Below are 15,403 nucleotides of genomic sequence, written 5' to 3'. Positions count from 1 at the left end.
AAACAACTTTCTGGACCTAGAGGCCCTTGGGGATAGTACTCCCATAACCTCTGCCATCTTAGAGCATAAATCATCAGCTTTTAGCAAGTTGGGAAGCTGAAAGCGAAGGAACCGGGAACAGTAGCCAGTCAAAACCATGGCCCGGAAACTGCCATCTCTCAGGCCCAAGGGACGGGAAGCGGCCGCAAATCAGAACCAAGGATTGAAGCCTGCCGTCCCTCAGAACCGAGGGACTTGAAGAGGCGGTGAATCAGTACCAAGGCCTGGAAACTGCCGTCCCTCAGGATAGAGAGTCAGAAAGCATCAGTCCTTGATGTCTCAGGACTTCACTATGTGTTCCCACGCCTCTCCCTCAGCTCATTACACCCTGTCCTCCTCTCACACCTTTTTCAGCTCGGGGGAGAGAAAGCCAAGGGCCAGGTTCATCCTGCTACTCTCTCCCCAGATTTTTATTTCCATTCCACTTATGTTACATGAAGTGCTTCAGTGAAGGGAGCAGATTGCCCAAAGGAAGATGGTCCGCCTCAGCGGAACGTTTCTCGTCACAAGCGTCAGTCGCAACGGGAAGAGAGGGAAACCGTGAAAGGCCGCGACAGAGACAAAAGAGATGGCGATGCCGCCTTGACCTTCTCCCACTAGAATCTGACGAGCCACTTAGCTTCCCTTCTCTTCTTTTTATCAGTTACCGGGGAAAAGTTTCAAGTCAACTAGTTGGCAGAATAACCAACCTATTGATTCTTTCCCATCCTTAGGGAGCGAAATAGTCTGAAGAATTTCCGTCTTGGAGTGCTTCACATCAAAGGAAATATTTGACACGACTGCATTTGCATTTAACAAAGATAGACCTTATTGTACCGGTGACCAATAGAGCTTAGTGTAAATAGAATTATGATCGGTCCCTTTCACATCCCCTTCCACCAAGAAGTCATAAAGAGAACCTTGAAAGCTCTCTGCTTTAATTATAAATATTTAACGTATAAATATTCATGTACATATAATGTATGATGTACATGTAATGAATCAAAACTTAGTAAGCCGCCTGTCACATGATAAGCGCTTAACGAATACCACCGGTTTCGGGAAGGAAGGGAGGTTGGCAGGGTGGGATTGCAAAGAGAAGGGAGACGAGCTACAGCTCTCTGTAAATTTTCATTTACTTTCCCCGTGCTTCAGTTCTCTGTGAAGCAGAATATTTATTAAGTTTTCAGGGAACATCCCCATGGGGTCTATGTGGGATGGCGGTTTAGCAAGGGGAAATCCCAAGAAGGAACTTGAAATTTGTAAATAGTCCTGACAGAACACCCTTCTTCCTCCTCTTCCTGCCCCAAAGATGCCAATGAGAGACAATGAAACACAGCTTTCCCCTTCTTGGACGCTGATTGCCAGAGAGAATTCTTTTGGCCTTGGGCCTCATGGGGAAGAAGAATATTACATTCCCAGAGAGGGCAATGTTATTCAGGTTATTCAGGTTCAGCATGGCCTCGTGGAAAGAGCACGGGCCTGGGAATCAGAGGACTTGGGTTCTAAACCCAACTCTACCACCTGTCTGCTATGCGACCTTGGACGAGTCACTTAAACAGTGCTTCACACACAGAAAGCGCTTAACAAAGACCATCGTTGTTATTATTTTCCGTCCCTCAGTTACTTAATCTATAAAATGGGGATTATGTCTGAACCCCTTGCTGGACAGGAACTGTGTCCTACCTGATAAGCGTGTATCTACCCCAGTGCTTAGAGCAAGTGCTTGGCACACAGTAAGTGTTTAACAAATCCCATGATTATTGTTATTACTGCCTGCCATGTGACCTCGGGTAAATCTTCAAAGCCTTTTTGGAGGCACAGCTCCTCCAAGAAGCCTTCCCTGTCTAAGCGCTCTTTTTCTTTTCTTCAGCTCTCTTCTGTATCACCCTGATTTTGCTCCCTTCGTTCTTTCCCCCTCCCAGCCCCACAGCACTTATGTACACATCTTTCATTTATTCGTCCGTATTAATGTCCGTCTCCCTCTCTGGACTGTAAGCTCAATACGGGCAGGGACCGTATCTGTAAAACTGATATACTGTGCTCTCCCAAACGTCGTACAGTCTACAATGCTCGGCACACAATAAGTCCTCAATAAATACATTTGACTGACTTACGTGGGGCTCGCAGGCTTAACCCCCCAATTACAGATGAGGGAATGGAAGTTCAGAGAAGTTGAATGAGTTGCCCAAGATCGCACAGCCGACGAGTGGTGGAGCCGGGATTAGGACGCAGGTCCGCCTGACTCCCAGGCCCATGCTTTATCCACTAGTCTATGCTGCTTCTCGTTTCTGGGGTAGTAATAGTCTGTCAGAAACCCGGTTGGAAAACAGAAACAATTTATAAACACAGTTCAACTACCAACTGCCAAATGTCACAATCTATTCTTTCCAAAGTTCTGCACGAAAGGACGCACTCCCTTCCAGTGGGAATTACGTCAGTGTTTTCTTGTAACGAGGAGACTTGACGCTTCATCGAGCGGGGATGATCCAGCAGCTCTGACATGCTGAGTGTCTCTGCAACAAATGCGAAGTGACATTAATAAGTTATTTCCCGTCTTTAGGCTTATACATTTCAGGAAGCACAGATTGTAAAAAGGCTAAGGGGTTGCATTTTGGCAGGGTTTTCTAGTTGTCTATCCACTAATAAGGCCTAACTCCATAAAAGGAGATCATTTTCTGAACCACTTTGGGAAGTCAGGTCAGTGACACGGAGGCAGGGTGGCCTAGTGGAAAGAGCAGGGATCTGGGAGTCAGAGGACCTGGGTTCTAAACCCTGCTCTGCCATTTGATGCATGACCTTGGGTAAGTCACTTCACTTCTCTGTGTCTCAGTTTCCTCATCTGTTAAATGGGGATTGGGACTGGATCGAACCTGATAATCTTTTACTCTGTCTGACACAGAGTAAGCACTTAACGTCTAACCATAACATATTATTACTAAGCTCGGCCAAATGTCACAATCTATTCTTTCCGAAGTTCTGCACGAAAGGACGCACTCCCTTCCAGTGGGAATTACGTCGGTACCCAGCTTCAATAGTCAGCAGTTGAGGGTGGCTTGAAAACTTGAGCTGCAGAGAGAAAGAAATGTTAGAAGAGAGACAGGCAGATGTCTCTAGATGTCTCCCTCTAGACTGTAAATGCTTAGTACAGTGCTTTGCTTACAGTAAGCGCTCAATAAATACAACTGAATGAATTAATGAATGACTGTAAGCTCACCGTGGGCAGGGAACACACCTTCCAACTCTATCGAATTATACTCTCCCAAGTGTTTAGTACAGTGCGCTTAGTAAGCATTCAATAAATACTAAGGATCGACCGATGCAGTTTTGATGATGACGATTCCGGCTCTTTACCCCATCCCCGCTCAGACGTGGACACCCTGGCAGTGTTCAAGCATCTTTCTATCAAACAGGACTGCGTCGTGGCCGAGGTAAGGAGAAACCCTCAGTAAGATGAAGACATTGTGTTTAATTACGAGAATTGTACCAGTTTCCGTGGCCCCTGGGCCTTCTGCCGCTGACCTTTCAGCTTGATTACTGCAAAGTCCTAGGCAAATATGAATCTCTTTCAACCGAGCCATTCTAACTAAGTCATTTGGAAATGATTGCTTCCTTATGGCTGTGAAGTTTAATGAATCCCCTCCAAAAATTCCCTCTTGTTTGTCCTCAATAGAGGGGTAATATAAAGCAGATATTGCTGAAGAAGCATGGAATTCCAGAGTGTAAAGCAGATTTAGTGGAATCGTTTAATATTTCACGAAATGTAGCTGAAAACGGTTGAAAGGTACAATTACAATCCCGAAAGCGAGGCGTTTGTATGCCGGGATCTGGGATGATGTTTGCCTACCTTCAGAAGCAATTAGAAGGAAGCAAAATGACACTTTTAAGTACTTAGCAAAGGAGCTGAATAGTGACAAATGAATTTGAGAATAGTAGACACTGTAGAGTCTGTTTCTTGCATCGGGCAGTTTTGATTCCTAACGCACCAAATAGCCTCTGCTCTCAAAAACCAGCAGTCATTCAGTGAGAAGCAGCACGGCCTAGAGGATAGAGCATGGGCTTGGGAATCAGGACCTGGGTTCTAATCCTGCATCCGCCACTTCTCCTCTGTGTCACCCTGGGCAAGTCACTTTACTTCTCAATGCTTCAGTTACCTCATTTGTAAATTGGGGATTAAGACTGTGAGCCCCATGTGGGACAGGAATGCGCTTGGGAAAGTACAGTTCAACAGAATTAGCAGAAGGGTTTTGTTTTTTTTTTCTTTTGAAATCAATGCTAAGCCTGGAGACTCCAATAGGTAATGAACTTGAAATGCTGAAAGGCCAGTAATAACAACAATGATAATATTTGTTAAAAACTCACCACGTTTCAGACACCAGACACTCTACTGAGCACTGGAGTAGATACAAGATAATCAGATGTCACATGGAGCTCACTACGCATGAGGAAAACAGGTTCTGAATCCCCTTAATGCGGGCGAGGAAACTGAGGCACAGAAAGGTTACGTGACTTCCCCAGTGTCACATAGCAAGTACCTGGTGGACTCAGGATTGGAACCTAGATCCTCTGACTATGCTGCTTCAAGAAACCGCAACCCAGTGGCTTCGGTAGCATAGGGCCTAGAGAAAACAGAATCCCCTGATTTGGGAAAAGCACATCTTTTTAGCGTTCGTCCATATGGGTGTGCCTACAAAAACTCTTGTTGAAGAGAATCCAAAGGAAATTATAGTCATAAATTGCGGAATTTGGGATTTTAGTATGTAATAAGTCCTACCTCTCAATCACTCATTTGTATCTATTGAGCAGTTGTCATTCCCCTTTCCTAAATGGCGCTTATATTTTAAGAAGGAAGAACAACAGTATTTGATCCTCATTTTATGATCATGATAGTATTTGTTAGGTGTTAGCTAGGAATCAAACACTATCCTAAGCCCTGGGATAGACGCAGGTTAATCAGGTAGAATGCAGTCCCTATCTCCCAGAGACCTCACAGTCTAATAGGTATAATAATAATAATAATGTTGGTATTTATTAAGTGCTTACTATGTGCAGAGCACTGTTCTAAGCGCTGGGGTATACAGGGTAATCAGGTTGTCCCACATGAGGCTCACAGTCTTCATCCCCATTTTACGGATGAGGGAACTGAGGCACAGAGAAGTGAAGTGACTTGCCCACAGGCACACAGCTGACAAGTGGCAGAGCTGGGATTCGAACCCATGACCTCTGACTCCCAATCCCGTGCTCTTTCCAATGAGCCACGCCGCTCCTCAGGCTGGAGGTCTTGGATCTCCATTTTACAGAGATGCAAAGAGAAGGCAAGTGACTTTCCAAGGTCACTTGGAAGCGGGCAAGTGGGAGAGTCAAAATTAGAACTCAGCTCCTCTGACTCCCAGGCCCAAGGCTCACAGAACAACCACGCTAATTACAATCACCTTTGAAAGAACTATCAATTGTAACGATCTATCATTTCAAAGAACTTCTTTACTAGAAATAAAAGGCCTCCTTTCAGTGAAAATAGGCAAAGAAAGAAAAAGTTAAAAGGAGAGTGGAGAAAGTGGAACTCCCATATCAGATGCTGGGTCAAAGGGTGATGCAAATTCCCACTGACATCTCTTTGGCTGAAAATTAAAGCCACACTGGGATGTGATTATTTTTCCAAGTGTCTGCCCTCGGAAAGATCAAGAAGTGGTCCTCCAGCTGTGAAGCGTTGATTGCCTCGGCTTCCACAGTGTAAACACTCATCTGAAATCATGAAACATTAATCAAAGTCCGCTAATTTTACCGACATTTTCTCTGCGAATATCGAGTTCTAACCCATAATGATAATCGACAGTTAAACGAATCCTCAGCTTCGAGCGAGGTTAAGATTTAGTGAAGATCTCTTCCGGAGCCAGGGAAACGACAGCAAAGCCAGAAAGTATCATTTGGCCTCCTGTTCGTCGGTCTGTTCACTTGTCTCGCACTTAGCGCTTTGATTTCTCTGTGGGGATTTTTCAAGCGGGCAGTCAGTCCCCCAACCCAGAGCCCTCCTTTTGATTCAATTTTTATCATTTGTTGTCACCTAGAGTACTTAGAGTCTCTGGGAAGGTATACACTGAATGTTTATTGGTAGCCATGGTATTTATTTTGAGCGTCCTGGATGTAATTTTCTGTCTGGGACATGGTCCCTTCTGGGTATGGAGTATCCTCCGTTCCCCGCACCTGGATTTGGAGTGTCCCGGCTCCCTTTCTCTGGTGCTTCAAGGAGAATCCCACTTCCTTCATCCTCAGTGAGGACCCCGGTCTTCAGGTCCGGCGACCTCGAAGAGGCAGGAGAAGCGGTGTGGCCTAGTGGATAGAGCACGGGCCTGGCTTCTAATCCGGGCTCCACCACTTGTCTGAGGTGTGACCTTGGGCAAGTCATTTCGCTTCTCTGTGCCTCAGCTCCCTCATCTGTAAAATGGGGATTAAGACTGTGAGCCCCACGTGGGACATGGATTGTGTCCTACCTGATCGGCTTGTATCTTGCCCAGCGCTTAGTACGGTGTCTGACACATACCATTTAATGAATACCGTAAAAAAAACCAACTCTGAAGAGAGTCAATCAAGAGCCGCTATAAACCGCTTGTTCATAAACCCATCTTGAAAGATTTTGCCAGATTAACGTGCCGTAGTGCAAAATGTGCCAATCTGTTATGGAATCTTCTGTGCTGAGTGTTTGGGAAGAACCAGAGCAGGGAAAGATATGTTCCTTCCCAGAGGGAGTTTACACTTCATCAGGGGAGTTGGTCCCAGAAATGTTCACGAGTGGTGAAAACCGACTAAATGAGATAGAGAAGCGGCATAATCTTTTGGAAAGATCTTGGACGTGGGAGTCGGAGGATCTGGGTTCTAATTCCCTCTCTGCCATTTGCCTGCTGCGTGACCTTCGCAAATCACTTAATGTCTCTGTGCTTCAGTTACTTCATCTTTGAAATGGGGATTAAGACTGTGAGCTCCATGTGGGACACGGACTGTGTTGAACCTGATTATCTTGTATCCCCCCAGTGCTTCATAGAGGCTTTGGCACATAGTAAGCACTTAACGTTAAAAACAACAAAACAAAACATTAAAAACAACAAAACAAAAAGGCATTAAAAAAAGAATGTTAAATTGAATATACACATGCACAATGGCTAAGGATGGCCATAAATAAATGCACAAATGTGGTAAAAGGCCATGGGGCTGATGAGATTTGGAGAAATGATATTAGTCCAGGAGAACTCGTTGAAAGAGGTGGGTGGTCTTTACGGTATTTAAGTGCTTACTGTGTGCCAGGAACCGTCCTAAGCACCGGAGTAGATACAGGTTTTCAGGTTGGACAGAGTCCATGTCCCACATGGGGCTGACGATCTTAGTCCCGGTTTTACAGATGAGATGACTGAGGCACAGAAAAGTGAAGTGACTTGCCCCGGGTCACGCGGCAGACAAGTGGCAGAGCCGGGATTAGGCCCCAAGTCCTTCTTACTCCTGATTTTAGGAGGGATTTGAAGTGGGGTGTGTTTTGGTTGCTAGTAGAAATAGTAGTTACTAAGTGTTTATTATGAGCAAATCCGTTTGCTGAGATCTGGGAGGAATTAGATACGGTCCCGGTCCCACAGGGGCTCAGAATCTAAGGTCTGGTGGATTGATGGGGAAAGGGAAGCCTAGGTCCTGTGAACAAGGGAATTGTTAGGATTATTTGCTTTCTGGGAAAGAAGATGAGATGGTCTTGGCAGCAGCTTTGTGTATGCACTGAGGATTCAGATCAGGGTAGGAGGCAGGGAAAGTCTGGGGAAGTTTAGGGACAGACAAGAGGAATCGGTGAGAGCCTGGGATGCGCCAAGAGGGTTGGAGAGAGGCAGGTTGGCCTAGCGGGATTGCTCATTGATACAATCACTCAGCCTCCTTGCTGACCTCCCGGCAACCTGTGTCTCCCCACTCCCGTCCATATTTCACTCTGCTGCCCCCATCATTTTTCTACAGAAATGTTCGGGACACATCACCCCGCTCCTCAAAAAAGTAAAGGGGTTGCCCATCCACCTCTGCAGCAAACAAAAAAGTCCTGACTGTTGTCTTTAAAGTCCTCCACCACATCACTCCCTCCTCTTTCACCTCACTACTCTCCAGTCCACACACTTTGCTCCTTTAATGCTGATCTTCTCACAGTGCCTCAGTCTCACCTGTCTCGCCACGGATCCTTGCCCACGTCCCGCCTCTGTCCTGAACCGCCCTCCCTCCTCGAATCCAACAGATGATTACTCTCTCCACCTTCAAACCCTATTGAAGCCTTCCTAGACGAGGTCCCCCATTTCCTCTTCTCCCATTCCCTTCTGCATCTCTCTGACTTGCTCCTTTTGTTCTTCCCCTCTCTCAGCTCCACAGCACTTATGTACGTATCTGTAATTGATTTATTTCTATTGATGTCTGTCCCCACCCAGGCTGTAAACTCGCTGTGGGCAGGGAATGTGTCTGTCTGTTGTTGTATTGTACTTTCCCAATCAGTACAGTGCTCTGCACAGAGCAAGTGCTCAGTCAATGCGATTGAATCAATGAATGAATGAATTCCTCTCGACCGTAAACTCCTTTTGGGTAGGGATTGTGTTTATTGACTCCATTGTATTGTACTCTCCCCAGGTTTAGTACTATCCTCTGCTCGCAGTGAGTGCTCAATAAATACAATTGATAGATTGGACCCGGGTTCTAATCCTGATCTGCTACTTGGGTGCTGATTGACCTTGGACAAGTCACTTGACTTCTCTGAGTCTCAGTTTCCTCAACTGTAAAATGGGGATGAGAAACCTGATTCTATATTTCTATACACATTATTATCATATGTGTACATGAATTACATATGTATATATAGATCTATCTAGCACTGTAATAAGCTCTGGGGTGGATACAAGCAAATTGGGTTGGACACAGTCCTTGTCCCACGTGGGGCTCGTGGCCTCAATCCCCATTTTACAGATGGGAAAACTGAGGCCCAGAGAAATGGAGTGAGTTGCCCAAGGTCACGCGGCAGACGCGCGAGCTCCATGTTCTCCGGGGACAATACTCGAACGGGTTATCTTGTGTCTTCTCCGGTGCTGGGTGCGTATTAAGCCCTTAACAAGTACCATTATCATTATTATGCTCATTATTATTATTATGGAAATGAAGAACAGCCAGTAGGAGGTGAAGACAGGGAAGGAAAGTCAAAGGGAGCTGCTAAATGAAGAAGTGGGTGGGGAGAGGGATTGAGAGCTGGAGGCAGGAATCGGGGTTTGGGGGGAAGAAGGAAGGAGCAAGGAGGGACAAGGAGAGGGGATAGAGCACGGGGAGAGGCGGGGGGATGGAGAGAAAAAATCAGAAGGACACACGAGAGAACCTCAGGCGCAGCTTAACCCAAGCCGGCCTCCCGCTCAGGCGTTCAAACTCAACCCTTTCCTCCTACAGTTGACTTGATGATGGGATTTGGGGATCATTTGGGACGCCCTAAAATTTAGATCATTTATTTTAGTCAACTCAATACAGAGCTCGCCACCACCAAACTTGTTTTGAAAATTTTTCTCTTCAGAAGGATATAGTAATCAATAATCTAATGACTCACACCTACTCCCTTGTTTCGCTTTAGCAATATTTCCCCGAAAGAATTGACCGCAAAGCATGTTTTCTTAAGCAATACAAGTCTAGTCATTTTCTTTTCCTTGTTCATTTTTAGATTACTATTTAGATGTTTTCGTTTCTATCCATTTGGCTTCACAGATTTAATTTTTGAGTGTGATTTGTATCTTATCTAAATGAAGTAATATTTGGAAAATGCAGGCTAGAAACTTCACCCTCTTCTCTCTTCAGTTATGAAGACGGAAAGGGAAACGTAGTTAATTTAATTCCTGTGTTTTTCTGAAAAAAGGCAGGCAAATGGGCAAAGTCTTGTTCTTTTTCTCTGAACAAAGTGTAGACGGAACCAGAGTCAAGCCAATCAAGACCAGGAAGCAAAAGGAAAGTCATTAGGAAAAAGTCAATTCACAATTTCCTGATTTGGACCTTCAAGTCGGTTGGATTTGACGAGTTTCCTTAAAAACGTCCCTAGGTTTATTTATGCCAGCTGAAACTTGAGATGGTCAGGTGAGATCGATATTTTATCCTTCAGTTCTCTGTGCAAATGAGAGCCACCGTTTTTTCATACTAAAACCAATAGTAAAAGTTTTGCCGACATTAATTTGAGAAAAACCGAACAGATACAAATCTCCTGTAGTAATGGTATGGCTGAAATGGGAATTTTAGCACTGGGAATTGAAAAGTCAAAATGGCTTTGGGTTCTTTGCTTTTTCATCTTAATGAAGACAGCTGGAGCCTTCCAGAGGAAATTATCTGTGGCCTTGGTCAGTGACTATTGGACTGAACTTTGACCTAAACAAAATCTAGCTGCAGAATGTATTCCTATCAAAATTGCTTCGTTAGCCACTACAGAGGCAAATTAGGAAGCGAGACACCATTGTTAGAGGACAAATCATCTAGTTTATAATAATAACGATTGCTTCCGTTAAGGGCTTACCATGCATCAAGCAGTGTTCTAAGCGTTTGGAGTAGATACAAGTTTATAAATTCAAAAACGGTCCCTGTCCCACATTGGGATCCCAGTCTAAGTAGGAAGGAGAACGGGTATTGAATCGCCATTTTACCGATGAAGCAACGGAGGCACAGAGAAGTTAAGTGACTTGCCCGAGGTCACACAGCAGGCAAATGGAGGAGGCAGGATTAAAACCCAGGTCCTTGACTCTCGGGCCTGTGCCCTGTCAGTTAAGCCAAGTCTCTCAGTACAGTGCTTCGTACCATTAAGCACTCAATAAATATCATAACTGATTCAGCCTGGGAAATTTTCATTTGTGTCACCCACTAGGCAACGGAACACTCTCCCTCTTCTAACTGTCCAACCTGCAGAATCCACGAGAGCTCAGTCAGTTGTATTTATTGAGCGCTTACGTATGCAGAGGACTGTACTAAACTCTTGGGAGAGTACAATATAACAACCAACAGACCTATTCCCTGCCCACGGCAAGCTTACAGTCTAGAGGGAGAGGCAGACATTAATATAAATAAAAAAATTACAATATGTACTTAAGTGCTATGGGGCTGGGGAAGGGGGATGAATAAAGGGAGCAAGTCAGGATGATGCAGAGGGCGTGAGAGAATGGAAGTGAGGGCTCAGTCTGGGAAGGCCTCTTGGAGGAGATGTGCCTACGGTAAGGCTCTGTAGGAGGGGAAGTCATTGTCTGTCAGATATAAGGAGGGAAGGTGTTCCAGGCCGGAGGCAGGGCACGGGCCACATCTCAGCAGCGAGATAGACTTAACGTCTCTGTGCTTCAGTTCCCTCACCTGTAAAATGGGGATTAAGACTGGGAGCCCCACTTGGGGCAGGGACTGTGTCCAACCTGATTATCTTGTATCTACCCCAGTGCCTGGCACGTAGTAAGTGTTAAATATGAACATATACATATGTAAATACAGGTGTATATATATTTACATATACACTCACACACATACATACATATATTGGGTATCATTATTCCTCAAGTGATGGACTTCCCAAATCTTGAATTGGATTCTAGCTGTTTTGTTGTTTTGTTTTGTTTTGTTTTGTTGTCTGTCTCCCCCTTCTAGACAGTGAGCCCGTCGTTGGGTAGGGATGGTCTCTATCTGTTGCCGCATTGAACTTTCAAAGCACTTAGTAAAATGCTCTGCACACAGTAAACGCTCAATAAATACGACTGAATGAATGAATGAATGCTAGCGGTTCTGATTCTCTTATGTGTTGTCTTGGCACAAAAGCTTCCCTTCTTCTCTCAAGAACCTCCTGATACCTGTTAACCAAATCTGCCGCATTAGTTTTTTTGTCAAAAATCAGTGGAATAAAGGAAATTAATTTAATAATTTCAGGTGCCCCGTCAGAGCAGAATGGATGGCAAGTAGTGATGAAGATGATAGCCGGGGTTCAGCCCATACATTTTGGCAACGTTGGCATCCTCGGTATTTTGGCGTCTCAATCATTTGAGGGCCCCGAATGATTAATCAATCAATAACAATCACTAGTTTTTGTTAAGCCCACACAATGTGCCCAGAACTGTACTGAGCACCCTGGTAGATTCAAGATAATACGGTTGGTCACAGTACCTGTCCCATTTGGGGCTCATACTCTAGTTAAGAGGGAGGGAGGCCATGGGTTCAAACCCTCTTTTGCAGCTGAGACACAGAGAAGCTAAGAGACTCGCCCTAGGACACACAGCAGGCAAGTGGTTTAGCTGGGATTTGAATCCAGGCCAGAACACTTGGTTTCTGTTATCAATCTGCTTCAATCAGCCAATAGTATTTATTCAGCACTAACGTTTATACTGTGATCCCGTTACTGGGCAGAGGTTGTCTCTATCTGCTGCCGAATTGTACATTCCAAGCGCTTAGTACAGTGTTCTGCACAGAGTAAGCGCTCAATAAATACTATTGAATGAATGAATGAATGAACTCTGTGTAGAGCACCGTACTAAGGGTTCCCGAGAGTTCAAAAGAGTTAGTAGACACGTTCCTTTGCCCACAAGAAGTTTACAGTCTAACAGGAGGGGAGACAGACACTCAATTAAATACGTTGGGGAAGCAAGAAAATTTAAAGATTTGTAAAGAAGGGGAAGGGAGGGGGGAGGAGGAGATGGGAGGGGAGAGAGAAAGAGAGGCTAATGCTATTGCAGAACTCTACTGTTCAAAGGGAGTGTTCTGCTGGAATGAAAAGTTAGGTGTCGATTGAAACCCAGTGGCTTTTTAACATGTGCTTTACTAACTGGAGGATTCTCATCACTGACCTTTTTCAGTTGTGACCAGCAACATAAGACAGTTATCTCTCTTGGCCTATACAAAGTCTCTGTTTTGGCTAAGAGAGATAAGGGGTGCAAGAAAAAACCTCCTTGCAGGCAGGGAATGTGCCCATCCACCGTGTTATATTGTGATAATAATAATAATGATGGCATCTGTTAAGCACTTACTATGTGCAAAGCACTGTTCTAAGCCCTGGGGTAGATACAAGGCGATCAGGTTGTCCCGCTCACAGTCTTCATCCCCATTTTACGGATGGGGTCACTGAGGCCCAGAGAAGTGAAGTGACTTGCCCAAAGTCACACAGCCGACAAGCGGCAGATCCGGGATTCGAACCCGTGACCCCTGACTCCCAAGCCCGGGCTCTTTCCACTGAGCCAAGCTGCTTCCCCAAGCGCTCTTTTTACTCTCCCAGGCGCTTGCTACAATGTTCTACACACAGTAAGTGCTCCGTAAATACGGCTGATGGACTGAATGAATGAAACTTAGGAAAATCCCTATCTGGAGCTCGATGTAGTTTTTCCAGGTCTTTATTTTCAGGTGAATTGAGAAGTGCAAAATGGGTTTGGAATGGGAAGTTCCCTAAACTGCCGAGTAAATACTTCTCAAACTGCGGGACGTGCTCTCACCGAAGAAAACTTGGTGAATCCCAACCAGATTAAAACTCACGGGCCGGCGGTGAATCCCTCATCTCCGGTGAGAGCTCAAAATAAATATTCAGTTTTCACCTTCCATTATCTCTTTCATAACCCTTGGATATTTTCTCATCCACCTTAAACAGAAACACAGTGAAGATAATTAAGTTTGTCGATTTGTTTCCTGGAAGATCAAGTTTAATATCTTCCCCCCCCCCCAGTGGTTTAGTGACTTCTATGTGTTGCAATTAACTAAGTATGTGGGCGACATGAGGACGTGTGAATTAAGTCTCCAACAGTTCCCATGGAAACAGCATTTCCTAGGCCGGCTCTGAAGAGTCGTGTGATATCGATTAGAGAGTTCAAGCATTTCGTTTTAAAATTGGACCGCAGAGGAAAGCGGAAAGAAACCGCAGGTTGAACCGTTGATTTGGGGTTGGGAGGGGGTTTAGGATTTACCTGGGGTGTGGTAGACTTCACCTCTGCCTTTCAGACCCAAGTAACCACTGATCCAGCGGTCGATTCGCTACCCGGTGAACCGCTTTTTAACGGTCCCTGCCCAGAGGTTAATAGGTATAAACTTCACAATTCAGAACTGTAATCGCGAACCGCTCCACAGCTGTTAGAGAGACGCCAAAAAGCCCTCCGTGATAATAATAACTGTCCGTTTGCATTCTGGCCTCGCCTACTCCGTAAGGTACAAATGCCTAGTAATGTAACGGCTCCAGACTCTTTATTAGCTTGCAGCGAAATTATAATGTAGTCTTCCGGAGAATATCGTGCCGAAAGGTGAAGCTGAGAAAAATGTAATCTGAATTACAATGAAGATCTGAAACCTGGAATCGGTTTGATTACCATGGCAACTGGGGTTAAACCACAGTTTCAATCAAAACGCTGAGTTCCTAAAATACAGACACACAGAAGGGCGTGAAATATTGTTGCAAATCCGCAATTTTTAAGGTGATGCAGACTGCTCCCTTCTAACATGGTGAATTTCGACCCTGCTTATCTGAACGGCAACTCCATCTCAATCCTCTTTATTGGAATTCCGATGGCTTGCGTCTTGGCATAAGATTTACGGGGGCTTTTCTGAATGCCTCTCTTCCTTTGACCTGATTCTCCTAGGAAATCGTTAATGACAGATCCCATTCTAGGGGAATCTCAGTATTTGCTTCTCAACCTTCATCAAAGCAGTCGCGCAGCTTCAAAGTACTTTATTTACAAGGTGCTTTATGAACGTTTGCACTCTACTTGCCTCTCTCAAGCCACTGGAAGGTGATGTCTGCCTAAGGAAAAGAAATAGTAAGGTCAATTAAATAGCTTTAGGTCATACAGAAAAGCAGAAGGGCCGTGCTGGCCCACTGCGGTGATTCCCCATCTGTTCCCGCGCTTCCTCGGCCCAACTGTTTCCATGGAAATACAATCCAAACATGTCCGGAGTATAAATTAGGATTTACCCAGAAAGCTCGGGCATAAAATTAAATGGAAAAAAATGTTCCGTTACAGGTGAACTCTTGCTTTCGCGAATCCGTGATTGCTCGTGCTATTGAGTTTTTAGGGCGTGGCAAGAAAGCAGTGTCATACGTGTGCACATAAGCATACATTCACATGTGGAAAGCACATATACGAGGTACGTATACACACCTATGCCACATTAGAGAAGCAGCGTGGCTCAGTGGAAAGAGCGCGGGCTTTGGAGTCCGAGGTCATGGGTTCGAATCCCGGCTCGGCCACTTGTCAGCTGTGTGACTGTGGGCGAGTCACTTCACTTCTCTGCGCCTCAGTTACCTCATCTGTAAAACGGGGATTAAGACTGTGAGCCCCACGTGGGACAACCTGATTCCCCCGTGTCTACCCCAGCGCTTAGAACAGTGGTCTGCACATGGTAAGCGCTTAACGAATACTCCGAT

General features: G+C 45.2%; 1 long non-coding RNA gene across 1 annotated transcript; it reads right to left on the bottom strand.

The window, feature by feature from the left end:
* Positions 1-2,340: 2,340 nt before the first annotated feature.
* On the bottom strand, positions 2,341-14,369 carry LOC103170441. Its single transcript, XR_486167.3, has 3 exons — positions 13,953-14,369; positions 13,488-13,630; positions 2,341-2,534 (listed from the first exon to the last, which is right to left on the bottom strand). It is a non-coding gene; the product is annotated as an uncharacterized LOC103170441 (long non-coding RNA).
* Positions 14,370-15,403: the final 1,034 nt, after the last annotated feature.

Source organism: Ornithorhynchus anatinus, chromosome 19, assembly GCF_004115215.2.
Source record: "Ornithorhynchus anatinus isolate Pmale09 chromosome 19, mOrnAna1.pri.v4, whole genome shotgun sequence".
Lineage (NCBI taxonomy): Eukaryota > Metazoa > Chordata > Mammalia > Monotremata > Ornithorhynchidae > Ornithorhynchus > Ornithorhynchus anatinus.
Note: the sequence above shows the minus strand (reverse complement) of the source record. Positions and strands in the feature narration are given on the sequence as shown.